The following is an 11,071-nucleotide window of genomic DNA, read 5'->3' on the forward strand; positions in this document are numbered from 1 at the left end:
ATCAATGATCGTTTGCGAGAACACAACAAAGATGTGCAAAAAGGTGACAAAGGACATATCGCAGACCATATCAAAAACTGCAGCGAATGTCTACCAGATTTTCAACAATGCAGAGTCATAGGACATCACACTGATCAACTGACTAGGGAAGTGATTGAGGCTTTTAACATAAAAACCAATAAATACACCTGTGTCAGTGCTCCGTCTGTGCTTCTGTCCGACAAAGAAATAAGGTTTCTATCTGCAGAACTTTGATCGCCATCGTTTAACTCGCCGTTAAAGTTTAAGCAGTTTTTAGCAGTAACCTGTCAATTTTATGCATTCCACTCCTTTTGTATATTTTATCAATTTCATCATGTTTCGATGCTTCGCTTTTATCGTTTTTATGGCTCTTTACACCTTGTCACATTAACTGCTTCCTATCTTTCGAATGTATCTGTTCACTTCAATCATCTCTTTTTAGATTATATCGTCTTTTACCCTCATCAACCTACCACGCTCTTATCGCTTTTACGGCCCCCTACACCGTGTTTGACGTCGACTACTTCTGGTTTTATCACCCAGTTTTTCTTTTCTTATGTTCACTTATGTTCAATAAATCAGTTATAAGTCAGCGCTCGTGTTGTACGTTTTGTTCTCTCGTCCCTGTTCTTTTGCGCTGTTTTAGAATGTATAATTGAGAGCGCTCTAAAACGCCCGCTCCTATTGGTCGCCGTCGCCATCTTGAAAAGTTGCGTCACAGGATGCTGCGATTGCGTCGCGGAGGCGAAACAACATAACGTCGCGTACCTAATTATTCCCGTGGTTTTAGACTATTTTTGTAGAGCGCGATAAGATGGTCTAAAACGTTTTAGAGCGAAAATGACGGCGGTGTGAGTGGTGGCTGCGGCGCTGAAGCGGCAACGCCGGCGCGAGCAACGACGAAGGGCGGTGTGTGAGAATGCGTTCTACTTGTTCGGAGAGTTGTTCCGACACCTATTTCGACTTCAAAATGCGAAAGCGGAATAGCGGTGCGACGAATGCGCCGATGAATTGTGATGAAGCTCGCAGCGACCGCTCTTGACGGTGCGGCTGTCATGCGTGCTCCGATCTTTTTTTTTTCTTTTTTGCCTCCGGAGGATTTCGTCTCCGCAGGTAGTCGGCCTCTCATAACTGACGGTGAGCAAGTGCGTGCGTCAAATGGCTGAACTCAATTACTGCAAAGTTGGCGCTGAAGGGTGGTTGGGCTCCGCAGTGAGCCCAAAGCAAAAGGCAGAGGCGAAGGCTACATACAATGCAAAACGAATGAAAACGAACGAGGTTGGTAGTGTACGCTCAACCGCGTTGCTTTTCCTCGTGCTCGTTCTAACTGAAGCATTTGTGTGTGAGACGTTCGTGTGGACATAAAAGTTTATTTTGCCTGTGCTCCGCGATCGATCTTGCTTTTGTTTCTGTTTCCTAAAGAAAAATAAACAATGCCCCGATTACACTGCTTTCGATATGATGTCTCCGCGCATTTAGGATCATCACACAGTACCTTGACATCAGACGATGCGCAAAGGCCGGCACTAACCGTGGAATCAGCTGTTTTATTGAAAGTCGCCATTTTTACGGTTTGTTTCCCTCTGCCAGCGCGCCCTCGCGGCAAAAGAAGCTACCCACGAGAGCGTTTAATTGCAAAACTGTAGCTGCTTCTTGATTTTTTTTTATGACATTAAACTTTAAATGTGGCTTCATGAAAACATAAAGCTTTAGTTAATTTATTCACACGCTATATCTATAAAAATGTTAGCAAACGGTTCCTTGACGTGCGAATAAACCTGTTGCCGTGAAAATAAGCGGCCCGGGGCGGCACCCTGGCGATCATTAGTTGATTCCGATTTTCGTCACGCGATGACGTCTCGCCGAGACGTCACGGCGTCATTTTGACGTCATGCTCTGTAACTTTAGAGCGAGTCACATGGAGTATTTTTTGTGGACTTTTAGAAGTGAGTAAACCCTTTCTGCAATAGTATTTGTGAAACGTTTCTGAATAAACATCGCTGAGAGGTCTTTGGAAAATATCTAATTGACGTCTCCAAAGAAACATATCTGAGACGTCTTTGAGAAGGGCTTAGTATAGACGTGGTAAAGAAGTTTTTCAGGAAACTTCTTTCCTTTGAGAAGGCGTCTTAGTATAGACGTGGTAAAGAAGTTTTTCAGAAAACTTCTTTTCATTGACGTCTGTGAGACGTTTTGTTCTAGAGCAAGATGTTTGTAGCCTGTAGAAGTTTATTAGACGTTATGTGTTTCGTGATGGGTTCCGCTCCGCGCTGCGGGTCGCCGATGATAACCTCACAGTACCACCATGCACCAGCATCCTCTCCAGAGTCAGCCGAAGGGTGGCCGTTCCTGGCCCTACGGGACTGGTATGTCAACGCTGCTTATGGCGGGGGCTATCCTGCCACCAAATTTTTATCAGTTGTAAGCCGTCATTGCACCCGCCACCGCTTCGGTGGTGGACGACAGCTGTTTCCGGCGCGTGTCTTTCTCTCCTTCTTTCTCTTTCTTCTCTACTTTCTCTCTTCTGTCCGCACTAGGCAGCGGAGGTGGCTCAGCTACAGAGGCAGTAGCAGGCCCGTGCATTTTCTTTTCCTTCTTCCTACAGCCACAACATCCTCTTCAGAGTTACCTGCGACAAGCCACATCATGGCCTTCGAGTTATTGAGCCCAATGTCTCCCTCTCACTTGCATTGGGGTTTCTGCGAAAAGAGGTTTTTGTTTCCTTCGTGGCGGTGAGACGGAGGTGATTGTCACCAATTTCTCCAATGAACATAGAAATCTGTTCCATGGCACTATCATTGCTTACGTCGACCATCTCCAGGAAGTTGCAGAATGTTTTGCTTCCGAGGAAGCTACGCCTAGCTCCGAACTGGATGCCGTACACGTTGTCGACATCAATTCTAGCCTTTCCTCTGCTGAAAAGAGGCAACTGCAGGATCTATTGCTGAAGTTTCATGCGTGCTTCGCATCGTCTAAAGTGCAGCAAACGTCCGGATCATTAAACAACGGATTATCACGCATAAATGCACTCGCCCAACCATCAGCAGCCCTATCGTGTGTCTCCTCGGGTGAGAGAGATGCTATCCAACAGCAAGTAAAGGAGATGCTTGCCGATGGCGTCATTCAGCCTTCAAGCAGCCCATGGTCATCTCATAGCTGTCATCCTCGTCAGAAAGACTGAACTCTGCGTTTCTGCGCTGACTACCGGAAGCTTAACGGTATGACAAAGAAGGATGTCTATCCGCTGCTACGGATCGACGACTCTCTCGACCGACTTCGCCGAGCTAAGTACTTCTCCACGATTGACCTCAGGAGTGGTTATTGGCAAATCGAAGTTGATGAGAGGGACCATGGAGAAAACTGCCTTCGTGACGCCAGATGGGCTCTATGAATTCCGCGTCCTCCCATTCGAGCTCTGCTGCCCTCCTGCCACCTTCCAGCGGATGATCAACACTGCTCACAGGTCTGAAGTGGCAGACACGCCTTGTTTATCCCGACGACGTGATAAGCTTTTCGCCAACATTCACGGAACACCTACGCCGCCTGAGAACTGTTCTCGAAGCTGTTCGGTCTGCCAGCCTTTCTCTCAAGCCTAAAAAGTGCCACTTCGAGTTCACCGAATTGAAGTTTCTTGGACACATCGTGAGTGCTGACGGCATTCGAGCTGACCCTAAGAAATTTGCTGCCATTGCTGCCTTTCCCGTCCCCATCCACAAAAACCAGTCCGACGGTTTTGGGGGCTGTGCTCCTATTATCGCCGCTTCGTTAAAAACTTTGCACAGATGGCCAGCCCTCTGACACTCCTCCTGGGGCGCTGAGCAGCAAATGGCTTTCGACGAGTTATGATGCCAGCTCCAGTCACCCCCGATCCTGGCACATTTCGACGACGAGGCCGACACGGACACACAAATGAAAACAATGTCGGCCTTGGTGCTGTTCTTGTTAAGCACCAAGACGGGGTCGACGAAGTAATTGCCTACGCCAGCCATGCATTCTCCCGTGCTGAGTCCAACTATACCACCACTGACAATGAAAGTTTGGCGGTAGTATGGTCTGGCCTATGTAGGCCTCCCCACAGGTAAACGGGTAAATCGGCAAATAGCCACGATGGCTTCAGGAGAAAACCAAGAAAGATGCCTACTTGATGGTGTGGACGCGCCGCTGAAAACCGCCGGGACGACCACGGGTCGATCCAAGGATGGGTGGGGGAAGGTTGTGTCCTTCTTCCAGCACAATAAGTTACGACTGCTTCAGTCGGACAAAGGAAGCTTCGTGGTGTTGACTGAAGAGGAATACCACAGGAGAGCGCAAGATGCGATCGCCAAGAATTTCAAGGAAGGCCAGCGCCACTAGAGTGAAGTGCAAAGCGGTTGCCTTGCGCAAAGACTTGGGTCTCGACATGTTAGCAAATGCTATTGTTAGTACTAGGTGCAATGACCTTTCAGTGTTTTTTACGGCTAAGACACATAAACTGAATGTGCCTTTTAGGTCAGTTGTTAGTGAAAATGGTATTTGGCAGCATGTACTTAGCAAGTACCTTCAGAAGCATTTAAATTCTCTGCAGATTCAAGACCCCTTTATAACGAGGCATTCGAATGAGGTGGTGAGCTTTCTCGAGGGTAATGCGTTGATTGGCTATGTATTTTATGTAGACGTGGAAGATTTATTTTATTCAGTGCCTCATGACGCTCTGTTTGTTGCTGTGAGAGATACTATTGAATAAAGTGGGGTTGTAGAATTTCAGAACTCTAGTGGTCTAACAGTGGATAATTTTATACGTGTGCTTGAGTTTTATCTTGGTGTTACGTTTATCTTTTTTGAGAACAGATTTTATCGCCAGAAACAAGGGATATGCATTGGTTCGTGTGTTGCTCCGGTTCTTTGTAATGTGTTTTTAGCTTTTATTGACCGCGCCCTTGCGCAGATTTTTAATGGGAAAGGTGTGCTAAAGGTGTTTCGGTACGTGGATGATTTTCTGATTATTCTTAACAAACTACCAAACTCGACATACACTGACGCGGTGGGTGGTATTTTGGACAACTTTCGGCAGAATGGGCGAGGTCTAGTGTTCACTCAAAACATCCTTCGCTGGGCTCATTGCAGTTTTTAGATATTACCATTGCTTTAGGGAATGGTCATGTTTGTTGGTTGTACACTCCGCGGGCACAGAAGAGACTTTTGCCCTACTTATCAGCGCATTCTAAAACTGTTAAGAGAGCCATCGCTAGCCAATGCTTGGGGCCTGCTCTCACCAAGTCCTGCCCGCATGCTGTGTAGTCTAATTTTAATAGGCAAATACACCGGTTGCTGTCTGCTGGTTACCCCTGCGCGGTCATTATGTCAGTGACGGAAGCTCTGCTTCGGAAAACTAAGCGAGCCATGTATGGGAAGAAGATTGCTCTGGAGAGAAATACGGCTAAACCTGTTGTGGTACCGTACATGCATAAGGTTGCCCACCACGTGAAGAAAGTGGCGAACAGACATGGCGTGCCGGTGGTGCTCTCCGCTCCGAAGAAGATGGCGGAGCAGTGCTCACGCATTTCGAGTGTTGGAAAACCGAGCGTTTGTACGAAGAAACATGCTAAGCGGTATGTCGAATGCTACATGGGGGTCATATATGAGATCCCGTTGACCTGTGGGAAGGCCTACATAGGCCAGACCGGGCGCTGTATTAATGATCGGGCAGGGGATCATTTGCGAGCTTTAAGGGTGGAGGGACAAATTTGGCTAGCCGCGACTGGGTGACATTAAGATTCTGGGCTGAGGCCGGGATAAGAGAGCGCGTGAACTTTTGGAGGCATGTCATATCGGGAAAACGGGAGATAGGTGTTTTAGCGATACGTCGGTGCGGCTCTGGAAGGAAGCGATCACTTTTCTTGATCCTTGTTTTGAATTCTGTCTTTATGCTATTGGTATGTACTGCGCAGGCCTCTTTTTCAGCATACATTTGCTGCTGTTGCTGAAATAAATCAGATGAAAGTTAACGCGTGTTCTGCGCCTGCTTCTCTTGTGTGTGTTTCCTGTGCGCTTTATCTTTAATCAAGTTGCGGCTTGAAATTGTGCACGTGGTGCGCTTAAAATTGTACTTTTCACGTGACTGAGCGCTGTGTCAACGTCGCGTTTCGTAACCTTGATGCTTCCTGCAAGTGAGATCTTGACTTATTCTACAGTTGCTGGCTCGAGAGGCGCGCTGGGGCTGGACTCTGCTATTGGAAGCCGGGGTTCTCACCTAGGTGTACCTTTACGGCTCCCTGGGGTTTGAGTCGTGACAATATTGTCCAGCAGTGAAATTTGTCATTTACGCAGATGATACAAGAAACCGATCAAGTAATTCGCCATGCTAATGAAATTCTTGCTAACTAGAAAAATGGACAGAAAAAAACATTTTAAAAATAAGTGTACAAAAACCAAAGGCAGTTTTATTTCATGCCAGACAAAGAAGCATAGTGATAAATGAAAGCGTCTTACTAAAATTAACACGTTTAAATAGTACCTTGTATTAAAACATCAGATGTTGTCTTTCATGAGACCGTGTCTTGGGACTAACACAAATTATTTAACAAAAAGGCTCTCGCAAGTAGTTGGGCTGATATACCAAAACAAGGGTATACTGCCCCGCAATGTAATGATGATAATGGCTTATTTTGTTCGACTTAATTTCTGCTATTTAGTTGGGGCCTCTACAATACAAAGCAATAAAATTCATGTTCTGCAGAAAAGGTTTCTACGCGCTGTTGTAAACGTTTCTAAGTGCTATCCCTCTGGACCCTTGTTTGCAGCATATAATGTATTAGCTGTTACAAAGACATATGGTTATCGCCTCAGCAAACAATATAAAAAAATTTCTGTGTTTAGTTATACATTTTTCTGATGACTGCGCGATGTTGCCAGTGTGGGGGCCTGTGGCCTTGTCAAGCTGCCATAATGACAGCTTTTTCTGCAGGTCTCCGGCATCATGTACGCGTATTTCAAATAGTTATTATATTATTATTATATGGTGGCTGCAGATGTTAAGAAGCAGCAACTTTTTTTTCTTTTGCAAGAGTTATTCTTATTTGTGCTGAACGTGCGGCGTTGCGTAAGCTATGGCGGCTGCAGACGTTAAGAAACGGTAAGGGTTTTTTTTCTTTTTTTTCTTGCGAGAGTCGTCCATTCTTATATCTATAAATCAACGAAACCACGCGGTCAGCTACGATCATGACACTGACTTTTAGCATTGTTCGCTTCAAATGGCATTTGCAGCTCCGATGATTTTGTGGCAGTGGACTACACCCGCTCCAAGCGCGGCGTGATAAATCGAACCAGGCTTATGCAAATAAACCATCATGGGCACTCTGCCAAGTTCGCTTCCTCCACCGCAGGATCCATCAAAAGTATACTCAAAAGATAAACACGCCGTGACGTTATCGCTGCATAACATCTTGACGCGTTGCCAATAAATGAGCTATAGATGCGACAGTCGAATTGGAGGGACGCGGCACCAACGCTTTTTTTTTCTCGGGGACAAAAGTGGGGGCTGGGTTCATTATGCGAGTGGGTTGATTACACGGCAAATACAGTATCATTTTTCACGATCGCAGGCGGCGCCTCAAGCCGATTTCTGTATATCGAATTATCAATCTATCGAACTATTTCGCGATCCCCTTCGCGTTCGATATATCCGGGTTTATGGGGTTACCTAGATATAGCCAGCTGTCAGCTCTTGGGGCTTTCTCCGGAGGTGGTCGACCCGCACATCCACCTCAGGTAGGTCACTTCGTAGAAGTGCCATCGCAGTGATTTGAGCTAGGTTCTTGTCATTAAAGACTTGAGCGTGAAGCTCACACGTATATGTGTGAGCCCGAAAGAGTAATCGAATGTCTGGGAACATGTTAGGTGGTCAGAGCGCCAGTGGGAGTCTATTGCAGCTGCATTATTGATATACAATGTGTGACAAGCAACGAAGAAGATAGTAGAAGACTGGAAAATTGTAAGAAAGAAGACAGGAAAGCGAAAAATGGAGGGGAGGATAGAAAAAGACTGCTGATTTATCCCAATCGGGTCAGGCCGGAGGTGCCGTCTAAGGGAGGAGGAGGAGGAAAAAACATTTATTTAAACCCAATAACTAGGCACTGGTGATTAGGTGGTCGTGTCCACTTCAGGCGGCCTCCTCAGTCCAGGATGCCGGCAGCTGCTGCTATCCCGCGCGCCCGCTCGATCAGCCGTTGCTGATCTTCCAGGTGTGAGCTAGACAGAGCAGCTTCCCAAGAGGAGACGGTGGGGTGGGGAATAGGCGGGAAGCCTTGCGGCTTTGGACACGCCCATATGGAGTGGTATAGTGTTGGTTTGGTTATGGCGCATGATTGGCAGATTGAAGGGTACCGCGAGGGGAAGAAAAGGTGTTTGTGGTAGAGGTTCGGGAATGTGTGCGTTTGAAGTTGTCGCCAAGCAGTGGCATCTGCTCTGTAGAGAGATTTGTGCGGTGCGGGGAGTGTTCTTCGTTGTCTGTAATATTCGAGGGTAAGTGTGTAGGTGAGTGGTTCTGTGGTGGTTGATAGCTGAGAGCTTGATGATGGCCTCGGAGCATCTTCCTCTCCGGTTTCCGTATTAGCTGGTAATCGGCCGTCTTCAGTCTTCCCTCCTGGTGCCCGGCAAGTTAGTTCGCAAGCGAGCGCGTTAGCGCGCTCGTTTCCAGAAAGAAATGCGTGACTTGGTGCCCAAAGTATTCGACTAAGCGGCGTTTGCGTCTTTTCTTTGCACTGACGAAGGATTTGGTGGGTTTTGGGAGACAGCATACCGTTTGAGAAGGCTCGGCATGCTGCCTGTGAGTCTGTGACAATAATGCAGGTTTTCAAGTGTTTGTTCAGGGGGTTGGATGAGATGTATCGGATGGCGAGGGCTATGGCTGTCTCTTCCGCTGTTCTGATCGAGGTCGTGAGGATGGAGCCTGTTACTTGTACCTGACCGTCATCGTTCGTGACGGCCAGGCTCGCGGCAGGTTTGCCGGGGTAGCTTGTTGCGTCGGTGTATAATACGAATTCATTATTTCTTAATGTACAGCCGCCCTGATTTTTAACAATATAGCGCGAGCATCGACCAAACTGCTGGTCAGCGCCTTATAACGGCGATAAGCGTGCAACACGGCGAAAGTTCGTGCATGCGCAAGAATGTGGAACGTCGCAAACAGATATTGGGGCAGGGCATGTGTTTTTGTGATGCGAACAGCGTAGCAGAAGACGCTCTCTCTTCGTGCGCGTGCGCGAACTCTCGCCGTGTTGCACGCTTATCGCCGTTATAAGGCGCTAAGCAGCAGTTCGGTCGACGCTCGCGCTATATTGTTAAAAATCAGGACGGCTGTACGTTGAAGTGCCTGTACTCGGGCCTGCCGTCGGCCCGCGTTAAGGTCTCGATGCATGTTTTTCGGGATTGGGGCCACCTGGATCTTTGCTCTCATTAAGGGGTCCATGGGCTCCGGATCTGGTGGTAAGGGGGCGCTGGGTGCTGGATAGCCGAGTCTGGGGGTATGGGTAAACGAAGGATTGGCATACAATGGAAAGCATGAGCAATCAATTAAGGCCAAAGGGCGAAGGAATGCCGGGATAATGAAGCATAAGGCATTGTGGGGATACAGTAGGTATGAGGTTTTGAGGGATATTTGGAAAGGAATTATGGTTCCCGGACTTACTTTCGGAAATGCGGTTTTGTGCCTAAAATCAGAGGTACAGTCGACATTAGAAACAAATCAGAGATCCGTTGGACGATTAGCACTAGGCGCCCACGGCAAAACTACAAATGAGGCGGTACAGGGAAATATGGGCTGGGCATCTTTCGAAGTACGGGAAGCTCAAAGTAAAATATTATATGAGGAACGCCTGAGGAAATTGGACAGTAACAGATGGGCAGCTAAAGTATTTAAATACCTGTACCTAAAAAGCGTTGACTCACAATGGAGGAAAAGAACTAGGAAACTAACTAGTAAGTATGCTAGTAACAAGGACGGAGAAATAAAGAGCATTAAGCAACAGGTGAAAAACACAGAAGGTAAAAATTGGATAAATTCGATGGAAAAGAAACAGAGTGTGGAATTATACCGAAAGTGGAAGGTATAAAAGTGGAAGGAAAAAAGGAAGGAAGATTTCTTTGATAACTCAAGAGGCAGTGCCCTACTTTTTGAAGCTAGATCAGGGAGCCTTAGAACACGCAGCTACAAAAAGAAATTTAACAATGGAGATGACGCATGTGCTGTATGTGGAAACTCCAGTGAAACAATTGACCATATTATACTCGAATGCAATGGTATCCATCCGGAAGTTGGTGCAGGTGCAATCACTGTTCCTGAAGCTCTGGGCTTTAAAGATAACAGTGGCCGGGTGAATAAACCGGCGGTGGAAACTAGCAAAAAACGACTGGAAGATTGGTGGCTTAAAAGCAGAGAAGTGACATAATGTTAGTAATGTAGGAACAAAATTTAATAAATAGAATGGTGGTTTACCCTACTGAAAAACCAAAAGTTCTACGGGGCAATAACCTCATAAAATCTCATTTATACGAATAGAGTCTCATACGGTGCACATCATTATCATAAAATATCGTACATAATTTATGATAATATACAAGAAACTATGAGAACTTATGCAATTATATGCGACTTGTACGTGATTTCTTATGTGAATTGAGTGAGATCGTGTGAGAAAATGTGAGGTTATTGCCCCTTACAGTTTTTTCAGTAGGGTAGTTAACCATTCTAAATCAATAATTAAGATATAGGGAAAAAAATGAGCATGATTGCTACTGCTACCACCCCGTTTCAAAGGGGAAGCTCCTATATTCCATCCATCAATCCATCCGAGTCTCGCGAGTAGGGCACGTCCGGTGCGTGTGCTTCGTAGACTAGTTACTTGTCCTACCCGCTGTGCTTCAATTAATTCTTCCACCGTATTGTGGATGCCCAAGTGAAGAAGGCGTTGAGTGGCCGCGTGGGGAGGGACACCCAGTGCCATCTTTACCGCCGACCGGAGTGCCGCGTTAAGTTTTTTCTAGTTCGGCCCGATTGAGGTGATGGTACAGGAGG

The sequence above is a fragment of the Amblyomma maculatum genome, unplaced genomic scaffold, assembly GCF_055883805.1.
Source record: "Amblyomma maculatum isolate TAMU_Amacu unplaced genomic scaffold, ASM5588380v1 scaffold_15, whole genome shotgun sequence".
Classification (NCBI taxonomy): domain Eukaryota; kingdom Metazoa; phylum Arthropoda; class Arachnida; order Ixodida; family Ixodidae; genus Amblyomma; species Amblyomma maculatum.